Source organism: Cetorhinus maximus, chromosome 23 (assembly GCF_964194155.1).
Source record: "Cetorhinus maximus chromosome 23, sCetMax3.hap1.1, whole genome shotgun sequence".
Lineage (NCBI taxonomy): Eukaryota > Metazoa > Chordata > Chondrichthyes > Lamniformes > Cetorhinidae > Cetorhinus > Cetorhinus maximus.
In genome coordinates, this window is record NC_135901.1 from 46,626,944 (window position 1) to 46,643,865 (window position 16,922).

Sequence of the window (16,922 nt, forward strand, 5' to 3'; positions counted from 1 at the left end):
TTAAGGATCAATATTTCCCTTGAAAGTTCCAGAGGAGCCGCATTGATGAGGTTGGTGGGTTTTGGAAATTGGAAGTTGTACATCCGCAGCTTGTGGCAGTATTTCACCTCACTGTTCACTTCATGTTCATGTCTAACACACTCGATGCTGTTATTGGCTGAACGAGACTTCTGTGTTTTAACTAAACATGCTATTATTTTGTAGGAAGAACGACGAGAGACTGTAAATTCCAGGGTTCTAGAGAAAAGGTCAGGTAATGGCAATGATAGGATGGGCAGAAGGCCCACTTTCCCTGCTGTAACCATTCTATGATTTTAAACAAATAATATTAGCATGTTAGCAAGTTCTGTAGTTGTGGCCCAGTGTTTAAGGTGAATGGGCTTAAAATCCATTGGGGCCTCCCGATGTAGGTTTGAATCTTGCTCACTGTTCTTCTCGTTATTTCTGCTTGTCTGTAGAATTAATTCTAATTCAAATAGAAGAAAAAACATCCAAACAAATCCATTTCTGTGTCAGTCTTCTGCAAGTCTCCAGTCGGATATGAAACAAAAACTGAGCCAAGTTGGTGACATCTTGTTTTATGGGCGTTTGTTTCTCCTTAGGCCTCTGTCACACTCGATGTATCCGTCTGTGTGTGTTCCTCTGTATGTGCCAATGTGCTTCAGTTCCCCAAGGGGTTGAACACATTTTACCAGCACAAACTTTATTTAATTTAGTTGTGCAACTTCATTTTAAAATGTTACAAGGAAAAACTCTCATGGTAAAAGGTGCAAGAGGAGTTTGTCTATTTCTCTGTCTGTTAAACTGCAACAACAATTTATATTTATAAAGCGCCTTTAACCTAATGAAACGCCACAAGGTGTTCCCCAGGATCATTATATAACAAAGTGTGACACCGAGTCACATATTCGGTCAGATGACTAACAGCTCTGTCAAAGGCGAAGAACTGTATTAAAGGAGGAAGCTATCGATTTCATGTTCCAGATAACAGCAATGGTTCTTCTCGTTGGCTCATAGTGTTCAACCTGAACAGACCATTTGGTCAGAAAAATTTATCTCTGGTGAAAGGAATCGGGAATGAAAAAATGCCAAAATCAGCCTTCATGAGCCAAATTTCCAGCCCTGTTAGCATCTTCCCTGATGGCCGACTGGTTAGGGTTCAGCACTTTCACTGCTGCACCTCAGGTTTGATTCCCTGTCAGGAAATTGAGATTTACTGCCCTTGGGCGAACTGTTAAAACCAATGTTATTGTCTTCCTGGCTGAAAGCAACACAGAACATCTCTGTCAGAGTTAGGGGAGTGAGAGTTAAAGTTTCACGTCAGAGCTGGAAATGTCACACGTGCAACAAGTCAAGAACAGATGCAGAGGGCGTGAAAATGAAAGAGAAGGGCTGTGATGGGTTACAAAGCACTGATTATAGAGCTGGTGGTGCACAGCCGAATATTAGTCCTGTGTTACCCATGTTACTTGCAGATCTAATTTCCTGATTTATTACAGTGCCCAACATTACCACTGCAGTTTGGTGACCAATAAACAACTCGCACCAATGTTTGCTGCCTCTTGCTGTTTCTTAGCTCCACCAAAATTGATTCTACATCTTGATCCTTCAACCTATGACCCTCTCTCTTGAATGTACCGATCTTGTCGTTATTAACTGTGCGACTCCGCCTCCTTTCTCTTTTTGCCCATCCTTCCTAAATTACGAACACCCTCGAATATTCACATCAATCACACTGCTCTTTGAAAGCAGCACACAGGGCCGAATGGCCTCTTTATTTGCTGTAACTTTCTGTCATTTTGTGTTTCCTAACACCCCGGTTGCATCTCTCTAAGTTATTATGGCATTTCATAACTCAATCTAGCGAGATGTACATCTTGTCCTTTTATCCAACACTTTGAATTCCAGACACTAAACAGATTAGGAACTGAATTTGAAACCAGACTAGTACAACTGCAGAAATGATATGAACCATTCACTTGAGTTTCAAACACGCAGTGCCTGCACATGAGCATGTACCTTCTTGTATATCTACTGAACAAAATAAGCTCATTCCGATTCTTCACATTGAAAATCAGTTCAAAATAATTTCAAAGTTTAACAACATACACAAGAATGTGGATAATTGATACTGTGCACATTCCTATAATCAGTGTCTGGGACAATCAGGTCCTGTGAACCCTTCTCGTGTCTTACATTCCCATTCCCTGCTTTCTAGGGAAAGATTGGGTTCATAAACTGGATGGGTGGGTAGTCCCTGGCTAAGTCAGCCCTCTTCCAGAGAGTATATAAGAGTTATTGCTGGGACAGCAGATTTTCGTCCCTACTGCCATTAGTGATGATCACAAGATTTTTTATTGAAAACAAATTTCACCATTTGCCATGGTGAGATTTGATCCCCAGAATCCCAAACCAGTGAAAGTACCACTGTGCCACAGCCTCCTACAAAGGTAAACGCGTGTAGAATTTGATGTGTGTCAGTCACTTTCAGTGATGAATTTCTGCCGCGTGTTCCCTTGTCAGTTTCACAGGAGCCGCAGTGATGAGGTTAGTGGGTTTTGGAAATTGAAAGTTCTACATGAGCAGCTTGAACAGCGAGTCGAACAAGTGCCAGCTCAAATCGAATTGTACGGTTTGTGTGCGGTGTTTCATTTTAACAGGAAGGACGAGGAGAGACAGATTCAAGATAAATTGCTGTGAGGAAAAAGACGGGGGTTATGGAATGAGTTAAATTGCTCTTCCAGAGACCCGGCACGGACAAGAATGTTCTCCTTCTCTGCTGTAGCCATCCATGATTTCATACTAACAACATCACCCTGTGCATTGAGTCAGTCGTGGTGACTGAGTAGCGAAGGCGATGGAGTCCAAATCCATTGGGGTTTCCCGCTTCTCATTATTCCTGGTTTTAACTCTGTGTTTACAGAGTTAATTATCGGTTAGATTGAATCAAGTCCATCCAAACACTCGGGCGTTTTCCTATTTCCGTTCATTCACGAAAATATTCACGAAACTTACAGTCAGAAGTGGAACAAAAACGGAGCCAGGTTGGTGTCAGGTTTGCTTTCTGGGTGTTTGTCTCTCCTTAGAAACAAACCCTTGTCCTCTGTCACTCTTGGTGTCGATGTCTGTGTGTGTTCCTGTGTGTGTGTCAATGTGGTTCAGTTCATCATTTTTACCACCCAAACATTGTTTACGATAGTTTTGTGGCTTCAGATTAAGATAGTCCAGAGAAAACAAAAGCGCTGTTTTAAAAGATGCAAGAGGACATTTCTTTCTGTTTCTTTTTGGGTGGAGACTGTTCAGCTACTAAATGCCCGGATGTTACAAAGCGGATAATGATTGAAGTTTTCACATGATCTTATGAAGTAGCTGAGAATGCCCGAGGGGCCGAATGGCCTATTTCTGATCATATTTTTCCCACACTCTAATTCAGAGCCGATGCCGGTCAAGGCAATGGTTGTTTCTGCTCTAAATGTGGTACTGAGTCACCGAGTGGGCTAAGATGCTGGCCGAGGCTTTCCTGCTTTGGGCTCCAGTCCCGCGGCTGCTAAACTTTCCAGTGCTTTGTTGTTTGAGACGCTTCCAAAAAATCCTCCGTGCGGCCAGGGGACGGCTGACCTGTGAAGTGTTGCATTTTGGTTGGGGGAATGGGGAGAGGTGGTTGGGGCAATGGCACAGACTGAAAATCTTTTTTCTCTGTTACTCCCTGTCTCCATTCTATTATTTTATACAAACAATAGCGAACTTTCACTAGGTATTGTGGCGAATTGGTTAAACTGATGGACTGGAAATTGGCTGGAGTTTTCTCACGCAGGTTTGACCACGGTTGTTTATGCTTCTTATCATTCCTGATTTTAACTGACGGTCTGTGGAATTAATTATCGGTTAAGTTGAATAAAAAACATCCAAATACCCCGTGTGTCTTATTTCTGATCATCTGCAAACATTCACTAAATTCGCAGTGTGAAATGGAAGAGTAATTGACCACTCCTGGTCAACCAATCACAACTGCTCTTTGACAGCAGCACGCCAGGCCGAGTGGCCTCTTTCTTTGCTGTAACTTTCTATAATTTTATGTTTCCCAACACCACGGATGCACTTTCCCAGTCATTCTGCCATTTTATAACCAATTCTGTCGAAATGTACTTTGTTACTTTGTGTCCTGTCCTTCTGAAGTCAAGACCCGGAGTGAAATCAGTGAGAAGTTTTCTTGTCATTTCTAACGGGAGATTTGGACCCAGACCAGTTGAATGAGAGTTTAAATGGTGCCAACCCTTCACTGTAGCTCGTTGTGTTTTTGAGTGGAGATGATTTCTGTTACAAAGTGCAGGATGATCTGATAAACTGACAGAGCAGGTTTGAGGTTCCGAATGATCTATTCCTACTCTGAAACAAAACCAAAACATGCTGGAAAAACTCAGCAGGTCTGACAGCATCTGTGGAGAGAAAGGCAGAGTTAACGTTTCGAGTCCACATGACTCTTCTTCAGAACTAAAGGGAAGTAAGACTTCATATTTCTACTTCCCTTTAGCTCTGAAGAAGAGTCATACGGATTCGAAACGTTAATTCTGCCTTTCTCTCCACAGATGCTGTCAGACCTGCTGAGTTTTTCCAGCATTTTTTGCTTTTGTTTAAGATTTCCAGCATCCGCAGTATTTTGCCTATTCCTAATCTATAGTTTTTGTTCTATTTCAGTGCCAAAACTTGTGAAGGAAGCGGTTCATAAATTTCGCCCAGCGAGGCTGAGCGAGCCAAGGCGCTGGCTTAAAGTATGCACGAAATCGTGAGTTCGCCTCCCACCGCTGCTCAACATTTAGCAGCCCCATTAGGACAAGCAGATGCCACCTCATATTGACAGAGAGAACGAGGAGAGTTGCTGTGGGGGAAAGGTCGGGTGTGGTACTACAGTAGTTGAGTTGCTCTTCCATAGAGACGACATGCTGAATGACCGTCTGATGTAGCCGTCTGTGATTTTATACAAACAGCAGTGACGTCATTATCGGCCCTGTGTTGAAGGCTGAGTGGATATGGGGATGGAATTGGAATCCTGTGGGGTCTCCTCACAGAGGTACAAATCCTACCGTCTCCAGTTCTCATCATTCCTGATTTTAATAAGGTGCCCATGGAATTAATTATTGGATAAACGGAATCAAAACGACGCAAACATTCCCGTGGTTTCTTCTTTCCGTTGGTCTGTGTGTGTCGATGTGGTTCAGTTCCCCGAGGGAATGGGCACATTTTTAACAGAACAAACTTTATTCACATTAGTTGTGCAACTTCAGATCAAAAAAATATCGGGGTGAAAGTTGGAAGAGGAGCTTGTCTCCTTCTCTATATGCCCCATTACAACAACAGCTTATATTTAGATAGCATCTTTAACGTAATAAAACCTCCAAAGGTGGTTGACATGATCATTATGTAACAGAGTCTGACACTGACACACATATTGAGATGTTGGGCCAGGTGAACAAAAGCTTGGTCAAAGAGATAGGTTTTACGGAGCGCCTTAAAGGAGGAAAGAGAGGTCGAGGTGGAGGGAGGGAATTCCAGAGCTTGGGGCCTCGGTAACTGAAACCTCGGTCACCAATGGTGGAGCGATTCTGATTGGGAACGTACAACAGGCCAGGATTAGAGGGGCACAGATATTTCAGAGGCTTCTGGGGTTCGAGGAGATCTCAGAGATAGGGAGGGGCGAGAACAACGGGAGATTTGAACACAAGGATACACAAAGTTTGAAGTAAATGCATTCTTTGACAGGGAACCAATGTAGGTCAACGAGTAGAGGGTGATAGGGGAATGGGACTTGCTGTGAGTGAAGACACGGACAGCAGTTTTGGATTACCTCAATTTACGGAGGGGAGAATGTCCACTTACATTCCAGAACTGACATTCTGCTGGATCAGCACTGCCCTGTTTCCAAGACCAATATTGATCCTTTATAAGGTGCCGTTCCCAGAACTATACACAATCCTCCAGGTGTGATCTAACCAGGGCTTTGTATAGCTGTAGCAAAACTTTCCCTCTTTTCTATAACAGCCTCTGTAACAGGCTGTACAATAAGGGGAATTACATTGTATATATCGACTGAGATGCTTGGTCAGAATAAACTTCATTTAAATATTGAATAGGAAATCAATTGCATAAATAAATATTCCTCTTCATTTCTAAGACAACATATGAATCCCCAGTCCAACTCTCCGTGTCATTGGGTCAGGGAAACTTTGTTAATTTTCACACACTGTGCATGGACACTGCAGAAGCTCCTTTCAATATTGTTTTCCTTAACTCAGAGTTTTCAAAAAGGAATTCATAATTATTTGACATGGAAAAAAAACCTGCAGGGTTCTGAAGGAAAAGAATGATATTGGAACTAAGTGGTTAGCTCTTTGAAGAAAGCACAAACCCGATGGGTCGAATGGCCTCCTAATGCGCTGTGTCAGTTTACAATTAGATCAATTTCTCTGCAGCATTCCAAAATGCCCCGCCCCAATTTTATACCTGTGAAACAGGATCTTGCAGTGCAGCAGGTCTACACAGTTTGAAATTCTATACAAGTCCCTTTGGCATTTTCTCGCAAATTGTTTCTGTGGTGCATCGCCAGCGATGCCCACGTCCCATAAATGAATAAAAATACAAATAGTAGTTATCACATTCGCTTCACATGCACAAGGTCACTGGTTCAAAAGCTGGTAGAGACATTATCAAAACTGAATCATCTAATTGCGGGAAGTTGCACAATTCCCGTTTGTTGCTAAACAATAACTGAATATATTATGTCACAGCCATGTATCATTGGCACTTCCCCAGGCTTTGAATGATTTTCTCCAAAAGGCACAGTTATGAGAAAGAGACAAAAATGAGACGAATTACAGTGAGATAGTTCGCACATGTGTGAAGTGTTGAATGACCTGCTGATGTGCTGTGACATTTTATGATTCTAATTTCAGATCAATTTCTCTGCCGCATGGCTATGTTTTTCAGCCAAACTGGACTTCCACAAACCAGGGTTCGGGCGTGCAGTAAGACTGCAGGGTTTGATATACTAAGTCACTCTCTGTGGTTCTGTCCATTGTTTCTGTAGTGTAGTGGTTATCAAGTACATGCAAAAGGCCCACTGTCTGGAAATGGGTAGAAACATTATCGAGATTTACACATCTAAGTGTGAGGGAAAGTTCCATAATTCACATTTGTTGCTGAATATTAACTGAATATAATATCTCGGCGCCACATTAAATTTGCCCTTCACCAACTTCAAAAAGCGTTCTCAAATTCAGGAGGGATGAAACTGACTATGCACAAAAAAAATACCAGTTTCTTTAGTCAACAACAGAAATTAATGAGTTTACAAATGCAAATTCACAGTAACTTATTGACTGAAAGATGACTACCAGTGTGATCCAAAGACTAGCATTAACCTAAAGGCAGGCACAGCTGATACTGTGATTGAACACAAGGGAATGGGAGAGATGGTTCAAAATCACTTTTCATCGCTCCTCATCATGGATCTTCATTCTTTCATAGGCACAGCTGGCCAGCATTTGTTGCCCATCCAGAATTGTCCTTGAGCTGTGTAACTTGTTAAAGTATTTCGGAGGGTAGTTGAGAATCAACCACATCATTGTGGGACTGGAGTCACAGGCAGGTCAGACCAGTTAAGGACGACTGATTGAATTCCCTAAAGGACTGGTGAATGGGTTTGTATGGCAATCAACGATAGTTTCATGGTAATCATGAGTGACAAAATACTGAGGACATGTCCGATCAGAATAAACATCTTTTGTAAATTCAATATGAAATTAATTGCACAAATAACTAATGTTTATATCAAAAACTTCAGAAGGAACCCTAGTCCAACTCTTCATTTCATTGGGTAAGGGAAATGTTCATTAAGGCAAACTGCATGGATTCTGCAGAAACTCCTTCTTCAGAAGGGAATTTGGAAATGGTTGGAAGGGAGAAATTTCTGATTCATGGAAAGAGAGAAGGAAATTGGGACTAATTGGCAAGATCTTCGTAAAAGGCTGGTTATAAATAGAATGAGTGGAAGGTCCTCTTACTGCGCTGTGCCATTTGTCGATGACATTGTTGATCTGTCTGTCTCCAGCATTCCTAATGAGAACAGCCGAATTCTATTTCTTCAAAACAAAGACCCAAAGTGCTGCTGCATGACGTCACCGCTTAACATTCCAGACAGCTCCACTGGGATCCAGGCAGGGAAATGTTCCTGTAGCGTTGTAGTTACCCCACTCATTTCACATGTGCAAGTTACTCCATTCAGTGCTCGGGGAAACATTATCACCCAGCTGTGTGGAAAAGTTGTATCGCTCCCATTCCTGTTTGTTGTTGAATGTGAACTGAATGCTGGATCTTGCAGCCACATTAGATTCGCTCTTCAGCATTTCTGAAGATAACATTCAGCAAAATAAGAAGATGTTTCCGCTGGCAGCGGGTGATTGGAGAGTGCGGGGCTGGACTATTGCGACTTGTTCCTGTATCACTCACTGTGGAGCTGAGGAAGAGCGATTAATTGATGGGCTTGTTTCAATCAAATAGCCTCATAGATCTCTATTGATTTAGATGGGGGTTCACGATCGTTCATATTCTTTGTTATGTCCGAAATGAATATCCATAAACAGAGCTTGGTGTGGGAACTCAGTGGGTGACAGCCGAGTTTTCAACGTGGGGTGTGGGATGGATTTTCTTGTAGTTTCAGGGCCCCGAAATAAATCAGAGCGTTAATGAGTAATGATGGGGCGAAAAAAGTGCCAGCTTCGTCCCTGTGTGGTCTCGAACCACCAACCTTTCAAATAACAGCCAAACGCGCTGATTAATTGCACCACAGAGACTTAATAAAAGCACTTGCACTCTGTAAGATATCCTAAACCAATGGCTCAGTGAGAGAGAGCTTCAGATTGCCGCGACTGCAATGACAATTATTCCCTATCAGTTTTACTCTTCCCAAATAAAGGGTGGGACATTCATTGTGGGCACATGGAAAAAGTCTGATCCCACCCATTGCAGACACATCCATGTCACTGGGAACCAGCTCTCCTACAACCGGTGCCGTCTCCCTTCGAGCCTTTCGGTGTTTTGTCTGTCACTGAGTATTCTGCTTGTCCCGAAGCCGATAATTCTAAAGGGGTTTCTCTGTTACACAGCGAGTGGTTAGGATCTGCAATGCACTCCCTGAGCATGTGGGAGAGGCAGATTTCAAAAGAGAATTGGACAGAAAATGCAGGTCTCCGGGGAAAAGGCGGGGTAAAGGGACCAGGTGAGTTAGTTTCCAGAAGAGTAAGACTCAGAAACCAGCGGCTGTGATATTAACAAAGCGGGATGGAGAAAGACTCAGTTTGAGCGGTGACACTGCTGGAGGGATGGGGAGTTGGGGATCACCCATCAAAGCTTCAAAAAAACGGCGGGGCCCAGCATGGGGCTCGAACCCACGATGCTGAGATTAAGAGTCTCACCCTTTACCGGGTAAACTAGCCGGGAATGCACAGTTATTATTCCCTATGCAAATATTCAGGGAGATCAATGTTCCTTCCTCCCTGGAGCCTCAGCTTGTTCTGAATTTCAAAGTGTAGAAGGTAATCGGCCTACAAAATCCCCAAGGTTACAATACATTCCTCTCAATCATCAATAACATCATTCACATCTTCCACTTCTTAGCTGCACCTCCTTCCAAACATTGCAAACTCCTCTTGCATCTTTCATCCTGATATTTTTCTCTTTGACATTTTAATACGAAGCTGCACAATTAATGTGAGTCAAATTTATGAAGTGAATATGTGTCCATCCCCTCGGGGAGCTGAACCGCATTGACACACACAGAGGAACACACACAGACACATACACCGAGAGTGACAGAGGCCTCAGGAGAGACAAACACCCAGAAAGCAAGGATGTCACCAACTTGGTCAATTATTGTTCCATTTCAGGGGCCAAATGTAGTGAATGTTTCCAGATGAACAATAGTAAGAAACACGGGGGTGTTTGGGTGGTTTTCTTTTTCATTTGACTGATAATTTATTCTCCAGACAGTTTGGGTCAGTCAGGAATGAGAAGAAGGGGAGTTGGCAGGATTCGAACCATGTGTAAAAATGCCTTAAGCACTCGGCCAGGACAATTGGGTAAAGGCTGCAAGTTGTTTGTTTAAAATAATAGAATGAATGCAGAGAGTTCCAGTGAAAGAAGGTCTTCCAGTCCGTGCCATTGCCCCACCTTTTCCCAGTCACCCTGGGATTTACACTGTCTCTCCTCATTCTTCCAACTGAAATACAACACTGCACAGCTCAGCTCAGCTGCCCCTTCACCCCACGGAGAATTACTTGGAAGCGCCTCAAATAACAAACCACCAGAAAGTTTGGCAGCGGTGGGACTGAAGCCCAAATCACCAGGGAGATCGAAACCTGAACCAGCGGCTGAGCCCACTCGGCCTCACTACCACATTCAGATTAGACACAAACATTGTCTTCACCAACATTGACACTGAATTAGAATATTAAAAAATATGATCAGGAATTGGCCATTCGAGCGTTCTCAGCTACTTAATAAGGTCACGTGAAAACTTCAATCATCACCCAGTAACATCCGAACGTTTAGTTGCTGAACAGTTTCCATTCAAAGAAAAGAGAGAGATGTTTTAAAACTGCTCTTTTTTTCCCTGTACCACCTTGACATGAAGCCACAGAACTAACATGGCCAATGTTTGGGTGGTGAAAATGGGAAACTGAACCACATTGACACACACAGAAAATCACAAATATGCACCTTGTTAAGATTTGAAATTGTGCTTATTTTCACACTGTCAATGTGCAGAAAGTGGAGCTGTGATCAGCTTATAGCTCAGAAGATGTACAGCAAGAATGTACATAACAGGCTGATGCTAACAGTGCCTGTTTGGACTCAGTGAGCTCCATCTGACGATTGAAAACATTTAGTTGCCGCTCAACGAGTCCGGTTCCAAATTCCCTGCCATAAATGAAAAGACAACTCGCTGAATTTGCTGAATGCCTTGAATTCAAAGCATCGTATGGAAGGTAAGAAAGTTCATCTTAACCGTGGTATTAGGAAAAATAAAATGACAGAAAGTTACAGCAAAGAAAAGAGGCCATTCGGCCCTGTGTGCTGCTTTCAAAGAGCAGTGTGATTGGTTGATCTGTATACTTTTAGGAAGAATGGACAAAAAGGAAATCGAGGCGGGGTCGCGCTGTTAATAAGGAACGAGATCGGTACATTAGTGACAGAGGATCTTAGATTGAAGGATCAATATGTGGAATTAGTTTGGGTGGAGCTAAGAAACAGCAAGAGGCAGCAAACATTGGTGGGAGTTGTTTATAGGCCACCAAACTGCAGTGGGAATGTTGAGCATGGGATAAATCAGGAAATTAGAGCTGCATGTGACATGGGTAATACAGGAATAATATTCTGCCTCGCACCACCAGCTCTATAGTCAGTGCTTTGCAACGTATCACAGCTCTTCTCTTTTATTTTCACTCTGTCACTCCGATTCTGGGTTTGTTCCCGAGTTTTGCCCTTCTGACATTTCCAGCTCTGATGTGAAACTTCCACTCTCACTCCACCAATTCTAGCCGAGCTTTACAGTGTTATTTTCAACCAGCAAATCAATCACATTGATTTGAACAGCTCGCCCAGGAGGAATAAGTTTCAAATCCCTAACCAGGAAACGAACGCAGGCTGTACTGATAAAGTTACCACATTCTAACCACTAACCTAGCAGTTTTACACATGCAGGCTTCTTATGGCATTTTCCCTTTCCAGATCCCTTTTACCAGGGACAACTTTCTTTGACCAAGTGGTCTGTGTCGTTTGAACACAAGTGACGTCTTCAGCCAATGAGAAGAACTATTGCTGTTCGCTGGAACATGAAATCAATACTTTCCTCCTTTAGGACAGTTCTTAAAGCCTCCCCCATTGACCGAGATTTTAGTCATCTGACCGAATATGTGGCTCAGTGTCACACGTTGTTATATAATGATCCTGGGCAACGTCTTGTGACGTTTCATGAGGTAAAAGGAGCTTTATAAATATAAGTTGTTGTTGTAGTCCATACGTAGAAAAAGACAGACTCCTGTTGTCTCTTTCATCCTGACATTTTTCACTGTAACATTGTAATGTGAAGTTGCACCACGAATGTGAATACAGTTTATGCTCGTAAAAATGTGTTCACCCCCTCAGGGAACTGAACCACATTGACCCACACAGAGGAAAACAAACAGCTGTATACACCGAGACTGACAGAGGCCTAAGGAGAAACAAATGCCAGGATGAAATCATGTCACAAAATTAGCTCATTTTTTTTCCATTTCCGACTGGAGATTTGCAGAAGGCTGACAATGAATGGACATAAGAGATCACGGATGTGTTTGGATCACTTTTCCTCAATTCAAACGACAATTAGTTCTGCCTGTGTGCAGTTAAAGTCAGAAATAACAGGAAACGTAGTCAGCAGGATTCGAAGCTGCGTGGGGTAACCCCAATGGATTTCCAATCCATCGATTTAATCACTCGGCCACGACAGCAGAAGTTGCTCCTATGCCACTATTAGTTGTATGAAATCATAAAAGTTACAGCAGAGAAAGCGGTCTTTCTGCCCGTCTTGTCATGGCCATTACCTGGCCTTTCCCCCGGATCCCTGCAATTTATGCTGCCTCTCCTCGTTCTTCCCACCAAATTGGGAATGAAAGAGTGAGAATGATGTAACCTGGCCAATTACCGCCCCATCAGTCTACTCACCATCATCAGTAAGGTAATGGAAGGGGTCATCAAGCAGCACTGACTTAGCAATAACCTGCTCACTGATGTCCAGTTTGGGTTCTGCAAGGGCCACTCAGCTCCTGACCTCATTACAGCCTTGGTTCAAACATAGACAAAAGAGCTGAACTCCAAAGATGTGGTGAGAGTGAAGACAATGGACACCATCATGGGCAAAGCAGTCTGCTTGACTGGCACCACATCCACATTCATTCTCTTCATCACTGATGTGCAGTAGCAGCAGTGTGTACCATCTACAAGATTCACTGCAGGAATTCACCAAGGCTCCTGAGACAGCAGCGTCCAAACCTACGACCATTACCAGCTAGAAGGACAAGGGCAGCAGATAGATAGGAACACCACCACCTGGAAGTTCTCCTCCAAGTCACTCACCATCCTGACTAGGAAATATATCGTCGTTCCTTCATTGTCACTGGGTCAAAATCCTGGAACTACCTTCCTAACAGCACTGTGGGTATACCTACACCACATGGACTGCAGCGGTTCAAGAAGGCAGGCCGCCTTCCCAAGGGCAATTAGGAATGGGCAATAAATTCTGGCCCAGACAGATAAGCCCACATTATGTGAATGTATTTTTTAAAAGATCCAGGTTAGCCTGCAAATTATATTGTCTTGTTCCTCTGACTAAAGTAAAGCTCTGCAAACCTCATTACAGCCTTGGTTCAAACATAGACAAAAGAGCTGAACTCCAAAGATGTGGTGAGAGTGAAGACAATGGACACCATCATGGGCAAAGCAGTCTGCTTGACTGGCACCACATCCACATCAGTCCCGGAGCAAGTCTGACGTATTTTCTCAAGTGAGGAACCAGCTGAAACTTTCAATATTGGTTTTCTTAACACCGAGTTTCCAAACGGGAATTGTGCAATGGCTTGAAAGTGAAAAAAAAAACAGGATTAAGGAGGAAGAGAAGGAAATTGTCATTAATTATAAAGCTCTTTGTACAAAACTGACATGGAGACGATGGGTGGAAGATCCTCTTATAGTTCTGTGCCATTTGATGACGACATTGTTGACCAGTCTGTCTCCAGCATTCCTAATGAGAACAGCCGAATTCCATTTCTTCAAAACAAAGACCCAAAGTGCTGCTGCATGACGTCACCGCTTAACATTCCAGACAGCTCCATTGGGCTCTTTACAGCGCAGGGTTTATAGAGGCGAGTGGGGTCATATTCGCTTCACGTATGATGGTGCTGTGGTTTGAAACCTGGTAAGAGCATTATCCAGGCTTGTTTATTCAAGTGAGTGAAAGTTCGATAAGTTACGTTTGTTGTAAATATGAACACGACGGTTGGAATCCTGCGGATTAAAGTTTTCACCATTTGTGATTTTAACCAAATTAATTATCAGTTATTTAGAAGGAAACCCATCCAAATACGTCGGTATTTTCTTATTTCCATTCATTTGTCAGCATTCAAGAAATTTGCTTTCGGAAATGGAACAAACACTGAGCCAAGTTGATGACTTCCTTGCTTTCTTGGTGTGTGTCGCTCCTTAAGCCTCTGTCACTCTCGGTGTATATCTCTCTGTGTCTGTTCCTCTGTGATTGTCAATGAGGTTCAGTTCCCTGAGGGGGTTAAAACTTTTTTAACGTCGCAAACTTGATTCACATTAGTTCAGGTTAAAATGTCGATGAAAAAAGTAACAGCGTGAAAGATAAAAGAGGAGATTAGCCCTTTCTAAATATATCCTACAACAGCAACAACTTGTATATATAAAGCGCCTTTCACCTGTTGGAACGTCACAAGGCGTTACCCAGGATCATTATATAACAAAGTGTGACACTGATCCACATGTTCGGTCAGATGACAAAAAGCTCGGTCAAAGGGGGAGGCTTTAAGAACTGTCTTAAAGGAGTAAAGTTAAGATTACATGTTCCAGCTTAACAGCAAAGGTTCTTCTCATTGGTGAAGAAGTCACTTGTATTCAACCGAAACAGACCATTCGGTCGGAGAAACTTGTCTCTGGTGAAGGAGATCAGGAATGAAAAAAAAAGTCAAAAGTTGCCTCCATAATCCAAATGTCAAGCCTTAGTGGTAGTTTCCCTGATGTCCAGTGACTCGGGATTGGCGATTCCTTTGGACCAACAGCGAATAGGGTGGAGGGTTTTGGAAATTGAAAGTTACGCATGTGCAGCTTGTGGGACTATTTCATCTCACTGTTGGTTTCATGCTCCAGATCACAGCAACCGTTGTTTTCATTGGCTGACGAAGTCGTTTATCTTGAACCTAAACAGGCAGTTTTGTGGTGAAAGAGATCGGAACTGAAAAACAATAGGCAAAAGCAGCAAAGAAAAGCCGAATCGAAAAGTGGAATTGCAGCTTCCCTGGTGGTCTAGTGGTTAGGATTCGGCGCTCTCACCGCCGCGGCCCGGGTTCGATTCCCGGTCAGGGAATGTTGATTTATTGTATTTCTTGAAACGAGTCTTGATCACTCATTGAGCAGAAGCGTTTAAAAACCCCACCATATTCAGTGGAGTGAGAGTTTAAGTTTCGCCTCAGATCTGGAAGACATCACACTCGTGAGTGGTAGTGAAGGTAAGAGGAGAGGAAAAGGGCTGTTTACAAGGCACTGACCATAGAAATGTTGGTGTGAGGCAAAATATGGGTGGGAGCAGTGCGAATTTTGCTGCCTACTGTTTGCATTGGCACAAGTATCACTCCTGATGTTGCCGGCTCCACTATTATCCAGTGAGCTCCCAGGCAAGCGGCTTTTTTTCGAATATTCATTTCAAATGTAATGGGAAAACAATTAGGCCTACCATGTACCGATATCCAACACAATGGAAATCTGTGAAGTTATTGTATTCAAACAAATCCATCAATTCTTCCCTCTTCCTCATTTCCAAAGTGAGTGAGACAGGGAAAAGAAGAAAAGCAGCAATATCCCGGCCCCGCACTCTCCAATCACACGCTGCCAGCAGAAAGCGGCGACTGCAGCTTCAGGCAGCGGGTTACTGCCCATCCCTGGGACACAAGATTCTCCAAACCCAAAATCTTTTAAACTCTTCTGATCAATGAGTAATCAACACTCGTTTCAAGAAATACAATAAACCGATATCGACCTGACCGGGAATCGAACCCGGGCTGCGGCGGTGAGTGCGCCGAATCCTAACCACTAGACCACCAGGGTAGCCACGCCAACAGTTTTCGATTCGGCTTATCTACGCTGCTTTTGCCTATTGTTTTTCAGTTCAGATCTCTTTCACCACAAACCAATCACTCCTGCTCTTTGAAAGCAGCCAGCCCGGCCGAATGGCCATTTTCTGTGCTGTGACTTTCTATAATTTTATGTTTCCCAACAGCACGGGTCATTCTGCCATTTTATAACCCACTCGAGCGAGATGCACTTTCTTACCTTGTATTCGGCTCTTTTGAAACCAAAACACGGAGCAAATTCAGTGAGTTTTCTTGTCATTTGCAGCACGAGATTTGTCGAGAGACTAAGTGAGCGACACATTAATGGTGCCAATCCTTCACTGGAGCTCACCGCGTCGAAAGAGCACTGTTATCATCAGCCTGTTATACACCTTCTTGCAGTACATCTACTGAACAAATATAAGCTTATCACAGCTCTGCTTTCTTCACATTGAAACCCAGTGTGAAAATCAGTTTCAAAAGCTGAACAACTGGGAGGAGAGTGATTGTGGATAATCGGCACTGTGCACCTTCCTGTAATCAGTATCTGGGAGAACCAGGAAGGTGAGATCCAGGTGTCTCTTTACCCACGAGTTTTACCCATTCCAACGAACAGACTGTGTCTGCATCAAGCAGCTAGTTGACCAGGGAGCTGGACGGGCAGAGGGATCTGGGGGCGAGACAGGGACAGAAGCAGGAAGAGATGCGACATGAAATTACTTTCAATTTGATGTGTGTCAGTTGCTTTCATTGATGAATTTCTGTCCTGTAAGTTTCACAGGAGCCGCAGTGATTAGTTGGTGTTTTTTTGAAGTAGTAAGATGTAAAAGTAAGAAGATAAAAGCAAATTACTGCAAATGATGGAAATCTGAAACAAAAACAGAAAATGCTGGAAAAACTCAGCAGCTGGAAGGAGAAACAGGGTCAACGTTCCCAGTCCGTACGACGCCCATTCAGATTTTTAAACAGCACCCAGCTTGGTGCTCGAGC

At 43.2% G+C, this 16,922-nt stretch overlaps 1 protein-coding gene and 1 non-coding gene across 2 annotated transcripts in view; both read left to right on the plus strand.

The window, feature by feature from the left end:
• Window positions 1-16,922, plus strand: part of LOC144698020 (uncharacterized) — a 148,964-nt gene that overhangs the window by 67,707 nt on the left and 64,335 nt on the right. The window lies entirely within an intron of this gene.
• trnae-cuc (transfer RNA glutamic acid (anticodon CUC)) lies at window positions 15,119-15,190 on the plus strand. The gene has a single exon. It is a non-coding gene; the product is annotated as a tRNA-Glu (tRNA).